This window comes from Ahaetulla prasina, chromosome 14, assembly GCF_028640845.1.
Source record: "Ahaetulla prasina isolate Xishuangbanna chromosome 14, ASM2864084v1, whole genome shotgun sequence".
Taxonomy (NCBI): Eukaryota; Metazoa; Chordata; class Lepidosauria; order Squamata; family Colubridae; genus Ahaetulla; species Ahaetulla prasina.
The window spans coordinates 1,723,023-1,750,706 of record NC_080552.1 but is presented as its reverse complement, the minus strand read 5'-3'; the positions used below and the strand labels follow the sequence as shown (position 1 = coordinate 1,750,706).

At 44.1% G+C, this 27,684-nt stretch overlaps 1 protein-coding gene across 3 annotated transcripts in view; it reads right to left on the bottom strand.

Annotated features, from left to right (window-relative positions):
* Nucleotides 1–27,684, bottom strand: part of NHERF2 (NHERF family PDZ scaffold protein 2) — a 113,173-nt gene that overhangs the window by 21,919 nt on the left and 63,570 nt on the right. The gene's annotated exons all lie outside the window — the stretch shown is intronic.

Genomic DNA, 27,684 nt, shown 5'->3' with positions numbered 1-27,684 from the left:
GGGAGGAAATGGGGATTTTGCAGTATCCTTCCCCTGCCACGCCCACCAAGCCATGCCCACAAAACCACACCCACAGAACCGATAGTAAAAAATATGAAACCCACCACTGGTTACAGCCATCACAATTAAACACCATTGCGCAACTTGTTTGATTCTGCAGATTTATCCGCCAATAAGAAGGAGGCCTCTTAAAATTTAGTTCTTTAGTCATTTCTACAAATATTTTTGGCAGTTCTCTTTTTTTTCCCGCTTTCTTATTCTCCCCATTATAATCTTTTTGATAATTTGATATTTTGATATTTTGGTTGATTTATTTAATGAGGTATTAACATCAGCTAAAATGCCGGATACATGGAGGGAAACACTAATTTCGCTAATTCCGAAGGAGGATACGGATCCTAGGCTGATACAAAATTATAGACCAATCTCTCTGTTAAATGTAGATTATAAAATATTTGCTACTATTATCGCCAACAGACTAAAGAAAATTTTGAATGATTATATACACTCAGACCAAAATGGATTCCTTCCAGACAGACAAATTAGAAACAATTTAAGAATAATAATGGATAGTTTAGAATACTATGAAGCTCACCCAGAGAAACAGGTAGCCCTTGTTTTCTTGGATGCCCAAAAAGCATTTGACAATCTCAATTGGCAATTTATGATTCAACAAGTATACAATATGAACTTTGGCACCAAATTTGAGAATATTATAACAGCAATTTATTCGATACAAAAAGCAAAAATTATAATCAATGGAGAAAATACCCAAACTTTAAATATAGAAAAAGGAGTTTGACAAGGCTGCCCCCTATCCCCTCTGCTCTTTATACTTTCATTAGAGGTATTACTAGAACGAATTAGACAAAATCCAGAAATAAAAGGATTGAAAATTAGAAGTGAAGAATATAAACTGCAAGCGTTTGCAGATGATTTGGCTTTTATCATTGAAGAACCACTAGAGAGAGGACAAGCACTAATTAAGGAATTAGAAAGATATGGAACTGTAGCAGGGCTGAAAATTAATAGACAGAAAACGAAACTTCTACCGAAAAATTTAACAGAACCACAAACAATAGAACTGGAAAGATCACTTGGACTTCAAACAACAAGAAAAATCAAATACTTAGGGATATGGTTGACAGCGCATTGTAAAGCAATAAAGGAGAATAACTACAACAAATTATTACAAGAAACAAAAAAAGATTTAGAATTGTGGAAGAAGATGCAGCTGTCACTATTAGGAAGAATAGCAGCCGTAAAGATGTCCATACTACCAAAATTCCTATATTTGTTTCAGACTGTTCCAGTCAAATTAGAAAAGATCTTTTTTAATGACCTTAATAAAACAATTGGAAAATTTATTTGGCAGGGGAAAAAACCTAGAATAAAAATGAAATATCTACAAGATATGAAGAGCAGAGGAGGATTTGGATTACCAAATTGGGAATTATATTATAGTGCAGCAACACTAGTTTGGTTAAAAGACTGGATTAATTTAAAGAATAAAAGAATACTAGCTATAGAAGGCCACGACCTACAGAGAGGATGGCATGCCTTCCTGTGGGAAACAGGCCATATGAAACAAAAATATTTCCACAGACATTTGATTAGAGATTCCCTAATAAACAATTGGATTAAAGTTAAAAAGAAACACTATATAAAAATCCCAATTTGGCTATCCACAATGGAAGCGATGATTCACCCAAATAATTTAGATTTGAATAAAATGCTAAAATATAAAGATCTATTAGATATTCATGGAAAATTAAAAACACTACAGGACCTCCAAGAACAAGGACTACGGGTTGACTGGTGGGCCTATCTTCAGTTACAAAATCGATACAAACAAGATATAAAAGAATATGGAATATATCTTAAACCACAGCAATTAGATAAAATTTTACTAGGGCCAGACAAAAAAAATATTACCCAAATTTATAAATACTTGCTAGAAGTAGAATTGGAAGAAGAAGTAGTGAAAGGATGTATGATTGCATGGGGCCAAAATATTGGACATAATATAAATTTATCAGATTGGGAGAAAATATGGAACAGAAATTATAAATTAACAAAATCAGCAGCATACAAAGAAAATGCATATAAAATGTTCTACAGGTGGCACCTGCCCCCTTCGAGACTAGCGAAAATGTATCCCAAAATGTCTCCCATATGCTGGAAATGTAAAAATAAAGATGGAACATATTACCATATGTGGTGGTCCTGCCCCGAATCACGTAAATATTGGTTAAAAATTAAAAAGTGGCTACAAGAAATTACGAATGAACAATTGGATCTAGAACCTGAACTTTTTTTATTGGGGATTTTTTAAAAAAAATACTTGAAGAGTATAAAATATTTAATACTACATATATTAACTGCTGCTAGGATGGCCTTTGCTCAATGTTGGAAACAGCCATGTGTGCCCTCAGAGAGACTTATTATACAAAAGATTATGAATTGCGCTGAAATGGACAAACTAACTCTGAGTCTGAAGGGTAAAGAGACATCAGTATTTTATGGTATATGGGAACGGTGGTATGGATGGATGGAAAGGAGATAGGAATATTTAGTTACTAAGCATAATCAATAGATAAAATAAGAATACAAATATGTAGAATTTAATGTTTGTCATTATTGCACGGATTATTGTCAGATGAAAAACACCACAAATAGCTGTTAAATGATATAAGCTTTTCTTTTTCTTTTTTTTATGCTTTTAATGTAAAAAAGTTCAATAAAGTATATTTAAAAAAAAAAAAAAGAAGGAGGCCTCTTTATCCATAGAGCAGCCACAGCGATCATCAAGAAAGGGGGCTCCTGATTCAGAGTAGCAAGCATGGGACTACCAACAATTCAGCAAAAGCACTCCGTGCGGATTCAAGTACACCAGTAGTGGGTTGCTATCGGTTCAGTCCAGTTCTTGCGAACCGGTAGTAACGGTGGTGGGAGGTTCCATCCACCCACCCAGACATCATCACAAACAATCTGCACATGCGCAGAAGCGCGCGAGCACCCATTGCAAACCGGTGGCAAAGGTAAGTGGAACCCACCCCTGAAATAGACCTTCACATGAAGTGGATCTGATCCTAGACAGCTCTTCCAGAACTGCTACGGATGGAGCATTGAACCCAGGAAGCATAAATGTTTTGCAAGGAGCAGAGAGGATGCTAGACAAATACCCAGGATCAGAAATGGGTCTTTGAATCAAGAATTTTGCCCGCTCTGGGTCTCCACTCTTTGGGGGGCCCTCCCACTCTGCAGTGAGCAAACAGCCATCTGGAAGTTTTATGTGTTGCTTTGAAGTCACCTTTGGTGCAGTCCTAGGCAACACTCTGCAAGTGACTCAGTGTAGCTTTCTCCCACTTTCATTCAGACTATAGTTCACAATAGGATTAAAATGTAGTTTAAAAAATTAAAGAAAATATCTAAAGCTCCCCCTACAAGAAAAGCAAGAAAAATAGAAAATCCACATCCATTGCAAAAACTAACACACTGTGTACCTCTTGGCCTGACAGAAAAGAGGAGGCTAGTTCTCAGCCATCAGTCTTAATTATCTAAGGGTCAGACGTACAGATTAGATCCATACATGAAGGTTCAATTAAACTGATTTATTGCCTAAGCCTCTGCACAGAAATCTTCTTAACTAAAGTCAGCACTTGCTTAGAGTTAGATAAAGGTCAGTGGCTGGACTTAGTTTGCTTGTGCTACAGAGGTATTCCAGGCTGACTCCCTTTTCACTCACCCCAGGTTTTGCAATTCTTTCTCCTAAACTAAGCCTGAAAAATAAATAATGTAAAACTAAAAAGCAAACAGATCTGTCCATGAAGATATCAGGAGTTAATGCAGGCTGAAAGAGGACAACTGGCTAAAAAGATACCACTGAGGGAGCCGATCTTTCTGGGCCAGCTGGAACTTGGAGATAAGGTCATTCATAGAACATAGAATAGTTGAGTTGGAAGGGACTTTGCAGGTCTTCTAGTACAACCCCCTGCTCAAGTATGAGACTCTATATCATTTCAGACAAATCCTTGTCCTGTCTCTTTCTGAAAGCCTCCAACGATGGATCACCCACAATTTCCAGCTATTCCACTGGTTGATTGTTCTCACCATTAGGAAATTTCTCCTTAGTTCTAGACTGCTTCTCTCCGTGGATAGTTTCCGACCAATTCATACACTTTCTGCCAGAAGGAAAAGCATAAGGAGGCTCCTCTTCCTGCCATCCCACTCCCCACCCCCAAGGTCCCAGGAAGCTCTGTCCCCTCCAGCTGATCTGGTATCCTTCAGGCCATTCTGTCAAGCTAACTGCTGGGCCTGGAGCCATCACCTTTAAAAGCAAGGCCATGCTGCAAAATTGGTTTGGCAGAATGAAGGTTCTCTCCCTCCCTCCTCAGAGAGAGACCAGAGACAGAGACTATATACTTGTCTCAACAAGCATGGAAATTATGAAAAGAGGTATGCATGGCATATTGGGGTCACTACACCGCCACCCAGATAAGGTCTCATTTAGTATACAAATTTGTTCTCATTCCATGTAATTCCTATTTTCTATTAACTCAGGATTACATTTTTCTGAATATATTTATTTCAAAGTTTCAAATTGGGACTGGCAAAAATCCAGAAAAGAATAGAGAGCTTGCAGTAAGAAGAGACAGGAGCATCTAATTTTGCTAACGTCTGATAGTGGAAAAGGTCAAGGAGTTCCAAAACAAATTCTGTTTTTGCTTTATTGGTTATACAAAGCATTTTTGCAGGCCCTTAAACTCTGGGTGCAGAGGGCTACCTCACCTGCTTCCTGAAAGAGCTGCAGGACTACAGGAAGCAACTCAACTCATAAAATGGAATATGGAGCAACTAAACGCAGGGGAAAAGCCAAGATTGTTTACTGCCACTTTGTTTACTTAAATCACATGCAAAAATTCGGAATCAGAAGAAGCAGAATTTGGAATTAAACCTCTGGGAAAAACTTCAACAGGCTCAGAGATGCTGAGATGCCACTTGGATGGCTGTAAGTGAGGGAGAAGTCAGCTGTCTCCTTAAGGATGAAAAAAAGAGGGCCAAAGCCGGCCTGTGGATCAGTATTTAAAGAGGCCTCAGCTTCTCTCAACAGGCAATGCCAACTCGATGCAAATGGACAGAGAGGAAGTTGAACAAACGGGAGACTTTGTCTTCCTAGGGTGAAAACTTCAGCAGGGTGGCAACTGGAATAAGGAGAGGTCTCTACTTGGGAGAAAGACTATGGCTACTCTGGACAAATACTGAAGTGCAGAAGCCTGAGACTGCAACAAAGGTAGTTGTTGTAAATCAGGGGTGTCCAAACTTGGTCCCTTTAAGACTTGTGGACTTCAACTCCCAGAGTCCCTCAGCCAGCAAAGCTGGCTGAGGAACTCTGGGAGTTGAAGTCCACAAGTCTTAAAGGGACCAAGTTTGGACACCCCTGTTGTAAATGGTCTGCAGCCCAGTTCAAATTAGCCCCAGATAGTTATGGAAAAATAAAGAGTAACATGAAAGCAAGAACTGAGGCACAGTAACAACAAGGGTACAAACTAAGAAAAAAACCCTGCTATAGCAAAGAATGCCTTTTCAAGGCATTCAAGTTATTTTTCATTTTGATTTGTCTTGCATAAAATGTTATTTATTTTAAGCCCTATTTCCCGTTCTTTCTTATTTTAGATAGGACTCATGTTGGGTGCCTTAACCAGAATGTCAGAAGAAAACAAAGGGGCAGCTAACAAAAGCTTCTGTTTTTAATACAATTTGTTAATCAGAAAAGGTGTGCCACTCCTGGGTACTTTTAACCTGCTAGAAAGGAAAGCAAGAACCAAGCAGCTTCTTCCTGTCGTCCATTACAGTAGGGAACTGTAAACATCAACATCACTTTTCTTGCAAAGGCAGAAGACCGACAAGCGCTGAACATGCTTGCAGAGAAAGATCCCCTTTCTCCATTTTTTTTCCTCCACAGGCAACACCCTTTATCTCCAACTCTGACATTTGATTTCTTCTTTAAAGTGAAGTCTGGTGTATTTGTTTCCATAGCACTTTACGGATATTTTTATAACATGTCAATATAGATTTAATTTTAATTTGTTTTCTATTATCCAACATTGTGTCATCTGCACATTTGATCTCTCCACATCCAAGTCATTACAAAAAATGTTGAAAACTATACCTGACTTACTTCCTCTCAAGCCTAATTCAGGCTGAGCAAATTCCAGGTACAATTCTCCAGTCCACTTAATTGCTATGCCATCCAGCTCATATTCAACTAGCTTGTCAATCAAAATAGATGAAAGACTGAAATCAAGATATTTATGCTTATATCATTCCCACAACCTATTTTGGAAGTTAGCCAATCAAAACACAAAAAGGAAAGAGTTGATCTTAGCAAATCCAGGCTGACCTCTGATGCCGTCTAATTATCCGGGTCCTTACAGTCAACTTCTCTATGATCTACTCTAGAATCTTTCCAAGTATTGGTCAAACTAATTATCCACGGTCCTTGAAACCTTGAAATAAAGAAAAGAGGCAACATTAGCCTACCTCTAGTCATTCAAAAGTCCTTAAAGGGTTAACAGGCCTTCAACAAGTTCCTTCTGCATCCTAAGATACAATTAATATTTTCCTGGTGATTTAGCTCATGTAAGAAAGTATTCCCTGGCCATATTACCACTCATTTCACTTTTCAAACTTGCCACTTCATTCCATACTTCCTAACTGCAACACATCTTTTTGAAATCTGGCATCTTGCTTCTTCTCCCACATCTGCCCCCAAATAGTCCCTGCAATGAAGATGGTCCTTAGTAGGGCTGCTGGTGGAAAAGCTACTCCCACATGCTTTGGGGGACCCAATCTTCCATGACTGAAAATGTTCCTTGTCAAAGACGAATTCTTCAATTCAGAGCAAGGCTGCAGACAAGCCTCTGTCGGGTTTTTTTCTTAATTGAAGAGAATTTGTCCCACTAGATTAATTTGGTCTGGCAAATATCTTTCTAACTGTCTAAAAGGCTGAGAATGCTACTAGCACCAAATAAATTGTTTAAGGACATACGATCTTTGTCCCATCTTGGCAGAGTGTTGTTTTTTGGGGGGGGGGTGCTGTGACTGGAAGGGCTGACTTTGTACTTTGGGTGTTGGACATAATTCGGAACAGACAAAAGTGAAGATTTAAGGAGCAGAAAAGAAAGGAAGAAAGAAAGAAAGGGGCTTCTGCAGTCTGCAAAACTGGAGCCAGTGGCTTTGGTTTACTGCCTGCAGTGGGGTAAACTTATTTTGCCACAAGGTATTTTAAAGGACATTTTGGTAGGATTTCCTTTGATTTTTAGACGGTGGGATACTACACCCAATCTCAAGGACATCTTGTTTCTGGCTTTGTTAATTAGTGCCAGGCAGAGAAATTGTCCTACATTTGTTCCTACTATTTTTCATTTAGTTTAATGAAAGAGAACCTGATTTCAAACCTGAAAAGGAGAAGATGGTTTTGGTGACATCTGGGATTCCTGCACTTAGTAATGAGGTGGAGAAGGGCTGGGCTTGCATGTCTGAAGGTTCCCCCCCCCCCAGCTGTTCACAGTTTCCAAAAATCCCAAGGAAAGCTGTGCGGGTGGGTGGATTTGGGAGGCCGCCAAGGGGCCTTTTCTAGAAAGTGCTACTTTCTACTGCTGCTGCTAAAGAAGAGGAGCAGGCTGTGATTTTCTGCGATTTCTCCCTCTCTCCAATATTTGGACCAGAAAGTTATTTACTTGTCTATGCAGCCATTGGGTAGTTGAAGCCTGACTTCCAGAGATTCTGGGCTCCAGATTCCCAAAGCTGTGCTAGTTGTGTGTTGTATAAGCTGGACACAACTCACGTCCCACGGACACTAGGTACAGAATGCCTTCTAGATCTGATGATCTCTCAATAAAGCGGAAAGGCTTCTGTACAGGGCAGCCAAGTTGGAGCCATCAAGGTAGTGCAGGAGCCAAGCAGACAGAATGTGGGACCATCATCTCTGAGGGACAAAACTTCACCTTCCAGTTTTGTAGGATGGGTCCACCACGAAGCCTTCTTGCTAGGCCCTACAGGAACTCACCACTTCCCCAGGATGACTGCTGGTAGCTATCCTATTCTACAGCACATGCAGAATTGCAGTACAAGATCACAAAGATGGTTTCAGATAATCTGTTTGTCCCCTGAGAGAAAAGCCATCATGCAAACAGGGGGATCTTTCCTTGCTTTTGCCATGTCAGGCTCACAGACACACTAACAGCCTGACAAATACTAGCAAAGGATTTCTTGCTACCATCCCACCAGCCTGACCTATCTTAATCACATTTGAGACCCGGAGTAAATCTCCAGATTTACACTTGCAAAATGTCTGGCTCTGAAATCCAGCCAGCTTTCCTGACAGTTCCTATTCCTGCCACCCTCATCTCCTGACTGATAGCTGAGTGATGACAGCCAGGAGATAATCTCATGGCAAGATAGCAGAGTGAGTTTTTCCCCCACTCCTGGTTGGTTGGCACCAGATGGGTCACCCATTCACTGCTCGAGCCTCTTCTTGACAGCAAGGACTTCAGAGGGGAAGGGCAAAGGGTTCTTGAGGGTGAGTCAGGGCTCTGGGTATCAGCAGGATCTTTGTGCCCGCTCCCACAAAATCCACTTCAGGGTGAAGCTAATCTTTAAAGCAGCATTTCTGAACTTTGGCAACCTTAAGCTGGGTGGACTTCAACTCCCAGGTCCACCTACCTTAAAGTTGTCAAGATTAAACAAGGCTGCTGTAAAGGCAGCTCTCAAGATTAGACCTGTATGGAATTGATCCGATTTCAGGAAAAACCCGAGGAGTGAGCAGAAAAAACACCTTCTTGGCTGTTCTGCGCCCCATTCCCCTTGGTGATTCTGGTGGGTCTACCTATCCAGGTGTGCTGGCCCAAGGCCGGATACCTGTTTGAGCCAACAAATGATCCTTTCTATTTGTCTAGGATCAGGATTGAGTCCTGCAACTTTTTAAAAACAATTTTGTATTTGTTCAACTCAGGAGGCACCCAGAAAAGCCTCCAGTTATAAGTGGAGAGCAAATCTGTATAATAAAATGATAAATAAAACTATTGAATAATGCTGCAATGGGACCATTATGCTCTTCTGCTCAACCAGACCATTTGTTTCAGGGCTAAATTGCTATTTCTAAATATTTCCCTACAATACTAGGAAAAGGGTTTCTCCTGCCCCCCATCCAGTTTCTCCTCTGAGCATAACCACTGAAAACCTGCAAGACCATTTTGTCTTATATTGTGATATCAAAACTCAAAAAACCTATAATATAAGCTCTAAAATAGGTGCAGCCATGTTTAAAAATTCATTTTCTTCCTCCCATTCTGTACACCCACCCACCCCTGGTCTCCCCCACCCCAAAAACTACAAAGGCAGCCCTTTCCCCCTCCTGCGAAACTGACAGCAGAACACCTGGACAGCCCTTTCACTTTCTTTTCCCCTGTGTTGACACTGGGCTGCCCCCCCTCCCATAGGAGAGTGTCCTTAGAGAGAGACTCTCCATCTGCAAGGTGATCTCACTGGCCAGAGAAAAGGCTCACCATTGGATCCTGCCGACCACATAAAGCCAAGATGGGTTGGTCCCCAGATTGGTGAGAAAGACCATGGAGTCGGCTCTCACAACTCGCCTTCCTTGACACTCTGTGCGCCTCAGGCAGAGAAAATAAACTAATAACCACCTGGTGACATCTCCCCTCCTTCCTGGAAGAGAGGGCAGCAGGTAAACAATCCAATTATGCAGTTTGTGCTGAATGACTCCTTAGCCAGGAAGCTGAATTTCTGAATTTCTATTACACTTCTTCTCTGCAGTGGGAGCCTGGCTCCTGCGCAGAAGACCAGAAGAGCTGCCAAATCTTCCTAAGGTGCAGCCAGGGGCCAGGGACCCTTCAGGCTTTCCAGTTCCTGCCACGGCCCCTTCCTCTGGAAAGAGTTTTGTGGAAGGCAGAATTTTGATCATTTTCTCCCCACTTTGGTTCTGCAGAGAGGGAGAAATTGTCACCCCCCAAATCAAGTGCCCCGCCTGAGGTTTTTCTGCGGCCACAGAGCAAGGAGCCCCTCGATCTCTCTGTACTGGAGGGGCCTCAGGTGAGTAAACAGAAAGCAGAGAGGCCTGGATGGCTGGGGAGCTGCCTAAGTCTCATTAACCGTATCAGGTGACCACGACACAGCTCAGTTGCATCCACCCTGGGACAAAAGGTGCCCAGTTCAGGTGGAAAGGGCATCATGCCTTACTTGCAATCTTAGGATCTCACGGTAAGGCAACTTGATATCAGTGGAGGGCCTCTGTGGTGCCTAGCTCCCTTGGGGAGAAGCTCTGCTTTGGCAGCATTTTTTTCATCTCTGGTGTGAAACATACAATAGTTCCTCAAATTTGACAAAGCTTAAAGTTCCCTTGTTATCTCCCATCCCACCACAGCATGGGAGGGGGCACGGATGTGCTCCTGGCCCAAATCTTCTGCCGTTACTCTGGCAATGCATGCATTTTTAAATTACTTTCTCTTCCTCTTTATTTAAGTCTTTGTAGCAGCAGCAGTTCACAGCAATAAAATAATATACAAAATATAAAAGGCATCAATAAAATCAATACAACTGAAAATAAAAGTAAAATCCTTGTCCTTACACCCACTAACCACACAGCTCCCAGGCAGGTAACGGACAGAAAGTTTGTCCTGGGCTCAAAACGGTTCCCCATCCTGGCCTTTCCAGGCAGAACAAGCATCTCATGTCTCTCATTAATTAATAAATTAATAAATAAATAAATAAATTAATTAATTAATTAATTAGTTAATCTAATTTTACACAGCTTCTTTTCCAAAAACTCTACACTACTAACTAGAGCATACAAAACATTTGCCAGACCTGTTCTCGAATACTGCTCATCAGTCTGGAACCCACACCACATCTCTGACATAAATACAATAGAACGCGTCCAGAAATATTTTACTAGAAGAGTTCTTCACTCCTCCGAAAACAACAAAATACCTTATGCCACCAGGCTTGAAATCCTGGGATTAGAAAACTTACAACTATGTCGACTTTGACATGATCTGTGTTTAACACACAAAATCATCTATTGCAATATCCTTCCTGTAAATGACTACTTCAGCTTCAATTGCAATATTACAAAAGCAAAAAATATCCTTCCTGTAAATGACTACTTCAGCTTCAATCACAATATTACAAGAGCAAAAAATAGATTCAAGCTTAATGTCAACCGCTTCAAACTTGATTGCAGAAAATATGACTTCTGCAACAGAGTTGTTAATGCTTGGAACTCATTACCTGACTCCATAGTCTCTACAAAAATCCCAAAATCTTCAACCAAAAACTGTCTACTATTGACCTCACCCCATTCCTAAGAGGACTACAAGGGGCGTGCATAAGAGCACAAAAGTGCCTACCGTTCCTGTCCTATTGTTCTCTTTATTATATCTAATTAATATAGCTATGCATATCCTTTACTTATATATATATATATATATGTATATATATATATATATATTATATATATATATAAAACTGAACACTTTAACAACAGAATAATCAGAGAAGCCATCGAGATAGAAAAACGCCCACACAGCATGAACAAAAACGCCCACACAGCATGAACAAACGAGATGATACCTCCCACCTACCAGCCATTTGGAAACCCGCCCTTATTGACAGACCAGTCCCTAACACGAGGAATGACACCTAACACGAGGGATTTGACGGGTGGGGGTGAAAACCCGTCGGGGAGGGATCCAGCCCCTGTGCTAGTTCGCGGCACTTTGCTATCTTGTCCGAAGGCGGCGGGGGAGGGCGATGTTCCAGGTTCAGAGGGCTTTTCGATCTGTACGGTAAGTGGGAGGGGCAGATATGGCGGGGGGGGAGGCCCTATCGAGAGTTGGGAGCACGTGTTCGATGTCTAAATGCGATCGCGTGCTCCGGCCCCAACCCCACCCGTTCCTCAGGTGGCCATGATCCTCAGAGCTTGGACCTTGGCTGATGTTGTGTAATGCCGGTCCGTGGTTAACAAGGCCCCCTGATCTGCGATCTTATTCAGGCGGGGTCCATGGACCTTATGGGCATCACGGAGACCTGGTTGGGCCCAGAGGGGGGAGTTCCCCTCGTTGAGATGTGTCCTCCAGGTTTCCGAGCATTTCATCAGCCGAGGGCCCAAGGTAGGGGTGGGGGGGTGGCGGTTGTCATTAAGGAAGATCTAGAGCCGAGGGAGGCCACTGTTCCTCAGATTGCCGGCTGTGAATCCCTCTATGTGCGGTGGGGCCATAGGAGCCAGTTGGGCTTGTTGGTCGCGTACCTGGCTCCTTGCTGCGTGACCACAGCCCTGCCAGAGCTGTTGGAGGTGCTTGCCGCTGTGGCGGTTGAGACCCCCAGACTTATTGTTATGGGGGACTTCAACCTGCCGTCAGTTGGCTTGTCATCAACGGCAGCTCGGGAGTTTGAGGCTTCCATGACGGCCTTAGACCTGACTCGAATAAATGATGGCCCTACGCACATGGGGGGAGGCACGCTGGACTTGATTTATATCTCTGGTCAGTGGTTAAATGATCTGGTACTAGATGATTTAGTAACAGAACCAATGTCATGGTCCGATCATTTTCTCCTTCGCCTTGACTTCCGAACCGCCATTCACCATCGCAGGGAGGCGGAACCTATCGTTGGTTCCGTCCCAGGCGCCTGATGGACCCTGAGAGGTTCCTGACGGAGCTTGGGCCTTTCCTGAGGATCTGGCCCACGGCACGACTGAGGAACTCGTCGCGGCCTGGGAACAGGCGCGGGGCCTTGGACCGTGTCGTGCCTTTGCGGCCTCTGACCCGGCGTAGGTCTCGTTTGGCCCCTTGGTTCTCCGAGGGGCTGAGGGAGATGAAACGCCGGCGACGCCTAGAGAGCACTTGGAGGTCCAGTCGCTCTGAAGCTGATCGGACACTAGTTAGGTCCTATACTAGGACCTACCTAGTGGCAATGGGGGAGGCGAGGCGTATCTACGCCTCCACCCTCATTGCGTCGGCAGATAACCGCCCGGCCGCCCTGTTTCGGGGGGCCCCCTCCCTCCTTCATCAGGAGGTGGGGGTTGACGCTTTGCAGGGACGTGCCCGGGAGTTTAGTGGTTATCTATACGATAAAATCGCTCAGCTCCGGGACGATCTGGACCGAATTTGGGATGATCCAAGCGGGGGAGAGGAGGCACGTCTTGTTGAGTCTGTTTGGGATCAGTTTGATCCTGTGGCTCCCGAGGACGTGGACAGGTTATTGGGGAGGCTCCATGCCACGACATGTTTACTGGACCCGTGCCCTTCCTGGCTGGTACTGGCTACTCAGGAAGTGACACGAGGCTGGCTCCAGAGGATTATCAATGCTTCTTTGTTGGAGGGAGTTTTCCCCGCCGCCTTGAAAGAGGCGGTGGTGAGACCCCTCCTTAAGAAGCCTTCTCTGGACCCAGCTATTTTAAGTAACTATCGTCCGATCTCCAATCTTCGCTTTGTTGCGAAGGTTGTAGAGAGTGCTGTGGCTCGACAGCTACCCCAGTACCTGGATGAAGATGTCTATCTGGACCCGTTCCAGTCCGGTTTCCGACCGGATACAGCACAGAGACGGCTTTGGTCGCATTGGTGGATGATCTCTGGAGGCCAGGGACAGGTTATTCCTCTGCTCTGGTCCTGTTAGACCTCTCAGCGGCTTTTGATACCATCGACCATGGTATCCTGCTGCGCCCGGTTGGAGGATTGGGAGTGGGAGGCACCGTATATCGGTGGTTCTCCTCCTATCTCTGACCGTCGCAGACGGTGTTGACGGGGCAGAGGTGCGAGGCCGAGGGCCTCACTTGTGGGGTCCCGCAGGGGTCGATCCTCTCGCCTGCTGTTCAACATCTATATGAAGCCGCTGGGTGAGATCATCAGTGGCTTTGGGGTGAGATACCAGCAGTACGCTGACGACACCCAGCTGTGTCACCCCGGCCACCCCAATGAAGCTGTTGAAGTGCTGTCCCGGTGTTTGAGGCGTCAGAGGTCTGGATGGGGAGAAACAGGCTCAAGCTTAATCCTCCAAGGCGGAGTGGCTGTGGATGCCGGCATCCGATTCAGCCAGCTGCAACGCGGCTGGCTGTTGAGAAGCAGTTATTGGCCCCAAAGGATAGGGTGCGCAACTTGGGTGTCCTCCTGGATGATCGGCTGTCGTTTGAAGATCATTTGACGGCCGTCTCCAGGAGGGCCTTCCACCAGGTTCGCCTGGTTCGCAGTTGCGCCTTCCTTGATCGGGATGCCTTATGCACGATCACTCATCGCTCGTTACCTCTCGCTTGGATTATTGTAATGCTCTCTACATGGGGCTCCCTTGAAGTGCGTCCGGAGGCTTCAGTTAGTCAGACGCGGCAGCGCGGTGATAGAGGAGCTGCACGGCTCCCATGTAACACCTCTCTCCTGCAGCTGCACTGGCTACCTGTGGCCTCTCGGGTGCACTAGGTGTTATCACGACTCAAGGCGCTCCATGGCTTAGGACCTGGGTACTTACGGACGCACTGCTACCACATGCCTCCCACCACCCGTCACGCCTCACAGAGAGGACTCCTCAGGTGCCATCCGCCAAACAATGTCGGCTGGTGGCCCCAGGGACGGGCCTTCTCTGTGGGGCCCCACACCTGGACGAACTCCCCGGGCTTACGCCAGATATCTGACCTTCGGACATTCCGTCGCGAACTGAAAACATATCTTTTTATTCGCGCGGGGCTGGCTTGAATGAAATTTTAAACTTAAATTTTTAGCAATTTTAATGGGGTTATTGGTTTTATGGTAAATTTCTTAAATTTTTCAGGCTCATTTAATAAGTTTTTAACTGATTTTAATTTTGTATATTGTATATTGTTCTTTGTTGGTTTTATTCTGCCTGTACACCGCCCTGAGTCCTTCGGGAGAAGGGCGGTATAAAAATCAAATAAATATAAATATAAATAAAATATAGACCCACACTCACGAGGTCCACACAGGATGTCACCACCACACATCCACCCAGAAAGCAGACCCAAACCCACACTGATCAGAAAGCACGACCAAGGACCAGAAGCCAGACCGCAGCTGCAACATTAGCCATTTCAAACCCCTCCAATCCATACATACAGCAGACAGACACCCACTATGAAGATGTAGCACGACCACAAACACGAAGCCAAACAACAGCAATGCAGCTCACCAGCTCAAATCCCCCTGCAACTCAGACTAATTTGAGCACAACCAAGCCCCCACCAACACAGGACACACCCCCAGCCAATCAGAGCACAAAAAAACCCCATCCAATCAGAGCACAGCCAAGCTCCCACCCAATCAGTTCAAACCCCCACCAGCAGTTAAAAAGGAAGAAACAGCTGCAATCACACATTGCTCCCAGAAGCACGAAGCTGAAGCCTGAAGATGACGAATGAGACTTCGTCGAAACGTCGCCAAGACACTTCAAATTTTTACGGAGAAAACCCGAATAACCAAAGACCTATATATATATATATATATATATATATATATATATATATATATATATATATATATATATATATAGGTCTTTGGTTATATATATATATATATGTTTTCTGAGGTTTTCACGGGTGTTTGTATATAGGTCTTTGGTTATTCGGTTTTCTCAGCGTAAAATTGGAAGTGTCCACAGTAAAATTGAAGTGTCTTGGCGGCGTTTGACGTTCGCGATGCCGCAAGCTGAAGCCTGAAGATGACGAATGAGATTTCATGAACGTCGCCAAGACACTTCAATTTTCGCGGGAAAACCCGAATAACCAAAGACTCTATATATATATATATATATATATATATATATATATATATATATATATATATATATATATATAATTTGTTTTCTGAGGTTTTCACGGGTGTTTGTATATAGGTCTTTGGTTGTTGGGTTCTCCATGTTGGAGATGTCTTGGTAGCGTTTCGGCGAAGTCTCATTCGTCATCTTCAGGCTTCAACCGTGCTTCTGGGAGCAATGTGTGATCGCAGCTGTTTCTTCCTTTTAACTGCTAGTGGGGTTTGAACTGATTGGGTGGGAGCTTGGCTGTGCTCTGATTGGATGGGGTTTTTCTGTGCTCTGATTGGCTGGGGTGTGTCCTGTGTTGTTGGGGGCTTGGTTGTGCTCAGTCTGGTCTGTGCTGCTAGACTGAGGCCAAACCAAGCCCCCACCAACACAGGACACACCCCAGCCAATCAGAGAACAGAAAACCCCATCCAATCAGAGCACAGCAGCCAAGCTCCCACCCAATCAGTTCAAACCCCACTAATAGTTAAAAGGAAGAAACAGCTGCGATCACAATGCTCCAAGCACGTGCTGGCTGAAGATGACGAATGAGACTTCGTCAGACGTCACAAGACTCAATTTACGAGACTCGAAACCAAAGACCTATATATATAGGTCTTTATATATATAAAGATATATATATATATATATATATATTATGATATGTTTTTCTTTTTTTACTATGACAATGTTTATGTATACTGTTGTGACAAAATTAAAAAAAATTAAAAAAAATCACTTTTGGCGTTTGGTCCTTGGCCATTCAGCTCACTGGGCTCATCTTCTTCCTCTCTTGGACAACTACTGTACTGGGAGATACTTGCATACTAGGCCGCGCGGGGGGGGGGGGGGGAAAGCAATGGGTGGGGCCAGAAGCCAAGGTGGGGAGAGAAACTTCTCTCCCTTCTTTTTTCTTCCAAAGATGCATTTCCCTTTGTCCAAAGCAAACAACAAATGCAAAAGTAAAGGGGTGTGAGATTCTCGGTCATCCAGGTCCCAAAGGTGCTTTTTCAAGAGACAGAGCTGAAGAAGTTTCTTGGATGAGAAGTGAAACGTCTTCAAAAAAACCCCCAGGAAGTCCAGTTGCCTCTTGAAAAAGCACCTTTGGGATAAAGGTGTGTGTGTGTGTGTGTTGAACCTCCAGAAGATGCAAAGGGCCCAAGGGAGCTTCCTTTAGCTGCACTCATGCTTTGTAAGCCACAGTTCAACACTAAGAATCCTCCCTCTTCTACCTCAACCACCTCACCTGTATCATCACCCTTTTTGCAGTATCCTTCCCTGCCACACTCACGAAGCCACACCCACAGAAGTGGTAGTAAAAAAAATTTGGATTTCACCACTGCCTTGGAGGTCTTCTAGTCTAACCCCCTGCTCGAGCAGGAGATCCTATAGCGGTTTTTTTTTTTTTTTGGAATTTATATCTCGCCCTTCTCCGAAGACTCAGGGCAGCTTACTTTATAGAATAGAATAGAATAGAATTTTATTGGCCAAGTGTGATTGGACACACAAGGAATTTGTCTTGGTGCATATGCTCTCAGTGTACATAAAAGAAAAGATACGTTCATCAAGGTACAACATTTACAACACAATTGATGATCAATATATCAATATAAATCATAAGGATTGCCAGCAACAAGTTATAGTCATACAGTCATAAGTGGAAAGAGATTGGTGATGGGAACTATGAAACGATTAATAGTAGTGCAGATTCAGTAAATAGTCTGACAGTGTTGAGGGAATTATTTGTTTAGCAGAGTGATGGCCTTCGGGAAAAAACTGTTTTTGTGTCTAGTTGTTCTGGTGTGCAGTGCTCTATAGCGTTAAGCAATAGTCTTCATCCATTTGTATATTATATACAAAGTCAATTTATTGCCCCCCCAACAATCTGGGTCCTCATTTTACCTACCTTATAAAGGATGGAAGGCTGAGTCAACCTTGGGCCTGGTGGAACTTGAACCTGCAGTAATTGCAAGCAGCTGTGTTAATAACAGACTGTCTTAGTCCGTTGAGCCACCAGAGGCCCAGAGGCTTTCAGGATTCAGTTGCAGTGATATTTATTACTCATTTTGCATTTATGTATTTTTATATTGTGAACTTGCTGATGATCCTCTAGATAGAGAGTCAACTTTTCTCCATTTCTGTTTGGATGTGTGTAAATTAAAAGGATAAGAGAGATGAAAGGATGAGCGTGCAAATGAAAGGGGCGGGGATGGGCAGTAACCCCAATAATATTGTTATTACTATTAAGTAATAACAATAACTGCTACTGTGATGGTGATGAAGCTTTTATTCAACACTACAAAGGATAAAAATAATTACGTTTCTGAAATTTTTGGAAAATACAAATTCCAGTCTAGGAATTATCCAAGTAACATGGGTCCAGCAAGGTGGTTTTTTTTGCAAATGCACAGTTGATATAGCCAAAATAGTTATTGTAAAAATGTAGTTGTTATTCTGCCTAATGCTCCATTAACTATAAGAATGACTTAGTAAGATCTTTTTCATCATCCACCCATTTGATCCCTAGATCTCTACATTTTGTATTTATCTCAAATAAAGCTCCGCATTTACTGGCCAGATGCCCTTCCTGGCACCTAAATGGAACTCCCAGCAATTTGTATGCCAAAGTCCCCTAAAATATTAACATCTTCATTTGCAATAATTTTTTCAAAGTTGTGTTCATACATTTGGGAAAGTTGGGAATTGAGAGTTTTTGTATAGATTTCAAGGGATCATAGTGGTTGGTAGGTTGGTTGATTTAATTGATTCACCCTCACACAAGTGATTCACAAGATTTACAAGATTACAGACAAACTACTTCACAAGTAGTTTACAAGATTAAAGACAAACTTCCCCTGGCATAACACCCCTGCCCCCCACCATAGGATAAACACTGAACTATGAACCACCCAGAGTAGTGAGGCTCATCTCCTGAGCCAAACACCTGGGGTTACTCTGAGCAATTTCTTGCATTCACTAGCCACGCCATCCAGGGTTTCATTCAACTTTCCTTATAAACGTTGCATTGCCCTTTGATACATGTTGAATCCTTGCTTGCATCGTGTTTGTTTCAATGCTTGTTTTCAGCTGCAAAAAAGAACCTTTGTTTCCTTCTTGAAAGTGCCAGCTTGCAACCATTATCAATTCCTGGTCCTGCCCACTTCATTGGCCATTATTTCCTCCATGTTTTTTCTTCAATTGTTTTACTGTCAGTAAACCAGATGTCCTAGGAGGCTGCATCTCATTCCAATTCTGTTCATCCCCATTTTCTCACCATGAAAGAAGACTATCCAAAGCATGAAGTTAGTCAAGTCTGAATTACAAGGGAAGGGCTGAGAATCTTTATATGAAGAAAAATATTAAGATGTTTTTGCAAGTGGCAGAATAGTTTGGAAATGTCTTGACGTTCAGAAAATCACTGAATACATAGGAAGGGACCTTATCCACCAATCAGCCTTGTAATGCTTTTGAAATTTTGAGCAGTTCGGAGAACCAGCAAATACCACCTCTGGCTGGCCCCAAAGTGGGGTGGGAATGGAGATTTTGCAGTATCCTTCCCCTGCCACACTCACCAAGCCACACCCACAGAAGTGGTAGTAAAAAAAATTTGGATTTCACCACTGCCTTGGAGGTCTTCTAGTCTAACCCCCTGCTCGAGCAGGAGATCCTATAGCGGTTTTTTTTTTTTTTTGGAATTTATATCTCGCCCTTCTCCGAAGACTCAGGGCAGCTTACTTTATAGAATAGAATAGAATAGAATTTTATTGGCCAAGTGTGATTGGACACACAAGGAATTTGTCTTGGTGCATATGCTCTCAGTGTACATAAAAGAAAAGATACGTTCATCAAGGTACAACATTTACAACACAATTGATGATCAATATATCAATATAAATCATAAGGATTGCCAGCAACAAGTTATAGTCATACAGTCATAAGTGGAAAGAGATTGGTGATGGGAACTATGAAACGATTAATAGTAGTGCAGATTCAGTAAATAGTCTGACAGTGTTGAGGGAATTATTTGTTTAGCAGAGTGATGGCCTTCGGGAAAAAACTGTTTTTGTGTCTAGTTGTTCTGGTGTGCAGTGCTCTATAGCGTTAAGCAATAGTCTTCATCCATTTGTATATTATATACAAAGTCAATTTATTGCCCCCCCAACAATCTGGGTCCTCATTTTACCTACCTTATAAAGGATGGAAGGCTGAGTCAACCTTGGGCCTGGTGGAACTTGAACCTGCAGTAATTGCAAGCAGCTGTGTTAATAACAGACTGTCTTAGTCCGTTGAGCCACCAGAGGCCCAGAGGCTTTCAGGATTCAGTTGCAGTGATATTTATTACTCATTTTGCATTTATGTATTTTTATATTGTGAACTTGCTGATGATCCTCTAGATAGAGAGTCAACTTTTCTCTCCATTTCTGTTTGGATGTGTGTAAATTAAAAGGATAAGAGAGATGAAAGGATGAGCGTGCAAATGAAAGGGGCGGGGATGGGCAGTAACCCCAATAATATTGTTATTACTATTAAGTAATAACAATAACTGCTACTGTGATGGTGATGAAGCTTTTATTCAACACTACAAAGGATAAAAATAATTACGTTTCTGAAATTTTTGGAAAATACAAATTCCAGTCTAGGAATTATCCAAGTAACATGGGTCCAGCAAGGTGGTTTTTTTTGCAAATGCACAGTTGATATAGCCAAAATAGTTATTGTAAAAATGTAGTTGTTATTCTGCCTAATGCTCCATTAACTATAAGAATGACTTAGTAAGATCTTTTTCATCATCCACCCATTTGATCCCTAGATCTCTACATTTTGTATTTATCTCAAATAAAGCTCCGCATTTACTGGCCAGATGCCCTTCCTGGCACCTAAATGGAACTCCCAGCAATTTGTATGCCAAAGTCCCCTAAAATGTTAACATCTTCATTTGCAATAATTTTTTCAAAGTTGTGTTCATACATTTGGGAAAGTTGGGAATTGAGAGTTTTTGTATAGATTTCAAGGGATCATAGTGGTTGGTAGGTTGGTTGATTTAATTGATTCACCCTCACACAAGTGATTCACAAGATTTACAAGATTACAGACAAACTACTTCACAAGTAGTTTACAAGATTAAAGACAAACTTCCCCCTGGCATAACACCCCTGCCCCCCACCATAGGATAAACACTGAACTATGAACCACCCAGAGTAGTGAGGCTCATCTCCTGAGCCAAACACCTGGGGTTACTCTGAGCAATTTCTTGCATTCACTAGCCACGCCATCCAGGGTTTCATTCAACTTTCCTTATAAACGTTGCATTGCCCTTTGATACATGTTGAATCCTTGCTTGCATCGTGTTTGTTTCAATGCTTGTTTTCAGCTGCAAAAAAGAACCTTTGTTTCCTTCTTGAAAGTGCCAGCTTGCAACCATTATCAATTCCTGGTCCTGCCCACTTCATTGGCCATTATTTCCTCCATGTTTTTTTCTTCAATTGTTTTACTGTCAGTAAACCAGGACCTCCAATATTTCATGCTACATGTAGTCAATAAACTTCACCATGGATTCTGTGTATGACGCACTAGCATCAGTTTTGGGTTTTCTGATTTAAATTGTTTGATTCAAGCTGTAACCAGTTTTCTCCGTCAGCAGTATATCTTATTACAGATAAGCTCAAGATATGAATCCAACTTGACAATTTTTCCCTAATAGTTTTTCCAGAAATGCTGCTTCTGCAGAATTCTTGTACAGCCCGATATCATAGCATATTTAATTGGGTCAGTTGGATGTGGTTGTGGTAACTCCTGAAGGGTGTCAGCTGACTAACACCTCTGCCCCCCCCCTCCAAACAGAGTCTTCCTGCATTGACTTTAGCACATTGCACTCCGCTGCCTTATGTAAGCATATCAGGTGGCTGTGAGATGGCAGAAGAGGCAGTTTTCTCTGTTTGCTGCCATCTAGTGGTCCCCCAAGTACATGCAGCCTGAGTAAGGCATGTTGCACTGGCCCATTTTTAGAATGCCAGACTAGATGGGAAAAACAACCAGGTGAAGTAATTCTACTTTATTGTAAAGCTACATTGGCAGAATCTTGCAAATCTGAAAGTACAATTCTCCCACTGTCTTCTTACAACCAGAGAAACAAGGGAGGGTCCCTTGCCCCATCCACTCTCCAGCTGCGGGCTCTGCCTTCTCTTATCAGACTCTTCCCTTGCCGCATCTCTCCATCCCAGCTCTCACGGCCTTTCCCACACAGCATTTCAGAGGGAGAGAAAGGGAGATGAAAGGGGAGCTATGCATCACACACTCACTCCCTGGAGGCCAGGGAACAGAGAGCACCGATTAGCTGCAGAGGAGAGGCCTCACCTGCTGCTGATTTAAGAGCTCACAATACTGAGTAGCCTTGCACACTTTTTCCTGGTGCAAAGGCTAAACGAATGTGAGACACTCCCTGGAGAAAGAGACAACTTTCAGATTAGTGGGACTGCGTGTCCTGCAACAAGTTTGACTGAGGGTTGAAGAGCAGAGGCTACAGCTATTGTGAAGCTCCTAGATCGAGCTAGTCTCATGGACAGCTTCCTTGGGGAACCCACTGTTTCTTGCCCCTGCAGAACATAAAGAGGCTTTGAGCAAGAGAAGGCAGCTTTATAAACCCAAGGTTAGATAATCTGTGCAAGGCAGTTCCCTCTCCTCTACAGCAATCAAGTCAGCAAGTTCAATTGTCTTTTGTAACTTCTATCACACAATGTGACGCTGCACACTGTCACAAGCATGTACAGCTGGCTTGTCTTCCCTGGCAAGTGTAACAAACCAGGATATTTCCCAGGCCTTCAGGCCAGCACATTCGTGAGGCACCACAAATATTTTCAGCCTGCCTCAGAGAATTCTTCCAAACCTGCAGAAAACAGGAAATGATTCAACTGGTTGAATAATAACAGAGCTCTGAGCTTTCGCAACTCAAAGTACGCACTGCTGCAGTGTGCTAAGAACTGGGAACAGACAGAAAAGCCTATTAAAACTTGTATTTGTAAAATTAATGACCAAATGGACACCTTTCAGATTGTCATTAAGATTCATGCTTATGTTTTATTACAAATTTATTACAAATTGAATTACAATTTGTTCTCCAATGTATAAGTGCTCACAGTGCCCTGCAAACTAAGGAGCAGTTGGATTGGCGCTGATGATAATATCAAACCGAAAATTGACTTTGTTAACCCACAGTTGCTGTATGTTGTCTGAACCCAGCCCTTCTCATCGGGATTCTTTGGGAATTAAGGCAAAATAGAAAAGATACTTTAAGCTATAGTTTTGTTATACTTTTTTCCACAAATCACACTGCCAACAATCTGTATGATGACAAATTCTACAAGTGTATCTTCTGGAGCAGCTGTGGACCGCATCCAGCCTGCAAGCCGTCGGGCACCCATGCCTCTTTTGTGGACTTCCTCCCAGAATTCTTAGCAATGGCCACACCAACTGAGGAATTCTGGGAGCTGAAGGTCCCATATTCAAGGTTGCCAATGTAATGTATCTTTAAATGGTTTTGGCGGGAAACAAGCACGTTGCTGATTGGTTAAAGCCGCCGGTAGAACTGTATATAAGGAGAGGTTTTTCCCCAGCCTGGTTGCTGGGTTCACCATATATTAAAGAGCTGTTGTCACTACCCTGGTCTCCAGCCTCGTTACTTTCCGAACTTAACACTGGCGACGAGGATGGGATTCCGAGGCTAAGAGCACCAGGAACGAGCTGAACGCACGGAGAACCGAACCCAGCAAACTCAGGGCAGAAACGCGGAGATGGCCAGCTACACGCCCGCCATTTGACCCAGCCAGGGAGAAATGGGGTACATGACCCGTTTGAAAGCTTCCTAAGCAACGAACTGCAAGGAGTTCCAGACAACCATAAAGGGCTTATTTCCTGAGCCACTGCGGTCCGAGGTCATCGACATTGCGGAAGCCCTGGCAGAGCCAACGCCCGGTACAATCGGTATTGGCAAACTCTGCAAAATCTATTGAAGAACCATTTGCGCCAACACCGTCCAAATATGTACGGCGTTTTGAATTTGGAGCGCAGACAGCAGAGGCGAATCCATCAGCGATTACATGGCGCCCTGAAAAGCCTCCAAGGACTGTGGGTACGAGACTTGGATGAGGAGCTGTTAGAGCAACTCATCCGTGGGGTCAGAGACATCCGTTTGCGGGCGGCTGCTATCAAAAAGCAATCTAACGCTGCACACTGTCACAAGCATGTACAGCTGGCTTGTCTTCCCTGGCAAGTGTAACAAACCAGGATATTTCCCAGGCCTTCAGGCCAGCACATTCGTGAGGCACCACAAATATTTTCAGCCTGCCTCAGAGAATTCTTCCAAACCTGCAGAAAACAGGAAATGATTCAACTGGTTGAATAATAACAGAGCTCTGAGCTTTCGCAACTCAAAGTACGCACTGCTGCAGTGTGCTAAGAACTGGGAACAGACAGAAAAGCCTATTAAAACTTGTATTTGTAAAATTAATGACCAAATGGACACCTTTCAGATTGTCATTAAGATTCATGCTTATGTTTTATTACAAATTTATTACAAATTGAATTACAATTTGTTCTCCAAAGTATAAGTGCTCACAGTGCCCTGCAAACTAAGGAGCAGTTGGATTGGCGCTGATGATAATATCAAACCGAAAATTGACTTTGTTAACCCACAGTTGCTGTATGTTGTCTGAACCCAGCCGTTCTCATCGGGATTCTTTGGGAATTAAGGCAAAATAGAAAAGATACTTTAAGCTATAGTTTTGTTATACTTTTTTCCACAAATCACACTGCCAACAATCTGTATGATGACAAATTCTACAAGTGTATCTTCTGGAGCAGCTGTGGACCGCATCCAGCCTGCAAGCCGTCGGGCACCCATGCCTCTTTTGTGGACTTCCTCCCAGAATTCTTAGCAATGGCCACACCAACTGAGGAATTCTGGGAGCTGAAGGTCCCATATTCAAGGTTGCCAATGTAATGTATCTTTAAATGGTTTTGGCGGGAAACAAGCACGTTGCTGATTGGTTAAAGCCGCCGGTAGAACTGTATATATAAGGAGAGGTTTTCCCCAGCCTGGTTGCTGGGTTCACCATATATTAAAGAGCTGTTGTCACTACCCTGGTCTCCAGCCTCGTTACTTCGAACTTAACACTGGCGGCGAGGATGGGATTCGAGGCTAAGAGCACCAGGAAGCAGGCTGAAGCATACGAACGAACCCAGCAAACTCAGGGCAGAAGCGGAGATGGCCAGCTACACCGCCCGCACCGTTTGACCCAGCCAGGGAGAAATGGGGAACGACATGACCCGTTTGAGCTTCCTAGAAGCAAACGAACTGCAAGGAGTTCCAGACAACCACAAAAGGGCATATTTCCTGAGCCACTGCGGTCCCGAGGTCATCGACATTGCGGAAGCCCTGGCAGAGCCAACGCCGGTACAATCGGTATCGTGGCAAACTCTGCAAAATCTACTGAAGAACCATTTCGCGCCAACACCGTCCAAATACGTACGGCGTTTTGAATTTGGGGAGCGCAGACAGCAAGAGGGTGAATCCATCAGCGATTACATGGCCGCCCTGCGAAAAGCCTCCAAGGACTGTGGTTACCGAGACTTGGATGAGGAGCTGTTAGAGCAACTCATCCGTGGGGTCAGAGACATTCGTTTGCGGAGGCGGCTGCTATCAAAAAGCAATCTAATGCTGGCAAACGCTCTGGACAAAGCCAGAGCTCATGAGATGTCCACCCAAGTGGCGGAAACCCTGCAAAAGCCACTCTCGCCAACGGCCAGCATCAACCCGGTCCACAATGAAGAAATCCAGACCGAATCAGAGCGGCGAGGATGAGGAAGGAGTTTGCCTCACCGAGAGAAGGGGCAAAGAAGACCGGGATGAATGCGGAAGTTGCGGAGGGCAACACCAGCGTCAACAATGCAAGTTCAAGGGCGCTACATGTCGGCGGTGCGAGAAGAAGGGCACCTGGCTCAAGTCTGTCGAGCACCCCAACCTTCCCGAAAATTCAAACCAACCAATCAGAGCGGGATCGGCAAGGCGACCGTGATTGGTCAAACAAAAGCGCGAACTCAAATCGAGCGACCGTGATCATAGGCCGTGCAGCAACCCGTCGAGAAGAAAATCTTCACTAAACCGAAAATCAAGGAGTGCCGTGCCGACTAGAAGTGGACACAGGGTCAGCGATCACAATCATGTCCTGGGACACTTTTGAAGCTTTGCGAGAATCGCCAAACGCAAACTGCAAACACAGCGGCTAAGAGTTCACGACTACCAAGGGAATCGCATCCCTGTTCGAGGACCACCTCCGTCCGCGTCGAGTACGGACCACACAAGAAGACCCTGCCCATCACGATAGTGAAGGGACCCTGCCAAGTCTGTTGGGACTAGACTGGTTCCGTGCATTGGGCATGGGAGTGACTAGCATCTACAGAAGTGACTTTAACCTAAAGACACACTCATGAGCGAGTTCAAGATGTCTTCAAGGACTGCCTGGGCAAGTACAAGGGACCCCTATTTCCTTCAATTTAGACCCCAGGTAGCCCCATTAGGTTAAAGGCAAGGAGAGTCCCTTTTGCCCTTAAACCAAGATTGACAAGGAGATAGACAAGCTCATCAGTCAGGGATTCTGGTGCCAGTCGATCATGCAAAGTGGGAGACGCCAATCGTCACCCAGTGAAACCAGATGGGTCAGTTAGAATCTGCGCTGACTACAAGGCGACGTTAAACAAAGCCTTGCAAAAGCGCTTACCGGTCCGTGGTGCAACACTTGCTGCACTCGCTGGGGCAAGGGCACGTTTTGCCAAATTAGATTTGGCCCAAGCCTATCAACAACTGCCGTGACGCCAACACAGCAGCCCAGACGATTGTGACTCACAGAGGTGCTTTCAAGTGTACCCGGTTACAGTTTGGGGTGAGTGTGGCACCTGGTCTATTCAAAATTTAATGGGCGACTTCTGCAAGGGCTCCCGGGGGTAGTCCCCTATTTCAATGATGTATTGGTATCAGCCGAAAATTTAGAAGAATTGGGGGGGCGTTTGAGAAAAGTTCTGGGCATTTTCCGGTCAGCCCGTCTAAAGGTTAAAGTGGACAAATGCCAGATAGGGTAGAATCCGTAGAGTTCTTGGGCTACAGAATAGACAAGGAGAATTCACCCACTGAAAGCAAGGTCAAGGCAATAGAAAGGCTCCAGCGCCCAAAAACAAAACAGAGCTACAGGCATTCCTGGGTCTAGTGAATTTTTACGGTCTTTTTAAAAAATAAGGCAACCGTTGCCGAGCCGCTACATAAGCTACTGGGAAAGAATACTGCTTGGTCTTGGGGAAAGTCGGAAGCTAAGGCTTTCGAAGCGGTAAAAAACCTACTCTCGAGCGATAGCTTACTGGTCCAGTATCATAGCTCATTGCCATTGGTATTAGTCTGCGATGCTTCCCCTTACGGGGTGGGGGCTGTGCTCAGCCACAGGTTTCCAAATGGCACAGAAGCCCCAATAGCCTTCTACTCCAGAACGATGTCCTCGACAGAGAGGAACTATAGCCAGTTGGATAAGGAAGCTCTAGCTATTGTGTCAGGGTAAAAAGTTTCACGAATACGTTTTGGTAGAGACTTTGAAATTGTGACAGACCATAGACCACTGTTAGGGATACTGGCTGGCGACCCCAACGCCTGTGGCACTTTCGCCACGATTGACCCGATGGACTATCTTCTTAGCCGCCTATTCCTACAAACTGCAGCATCGGCCGGAAAGAGTTGGGGCATGCGGACGCATTAAGCAGATGCCCACTACCAGGGCGATCGAGACCCCACTCGGGACGCCCGTACTGTTAATTGACTCTCTGGAC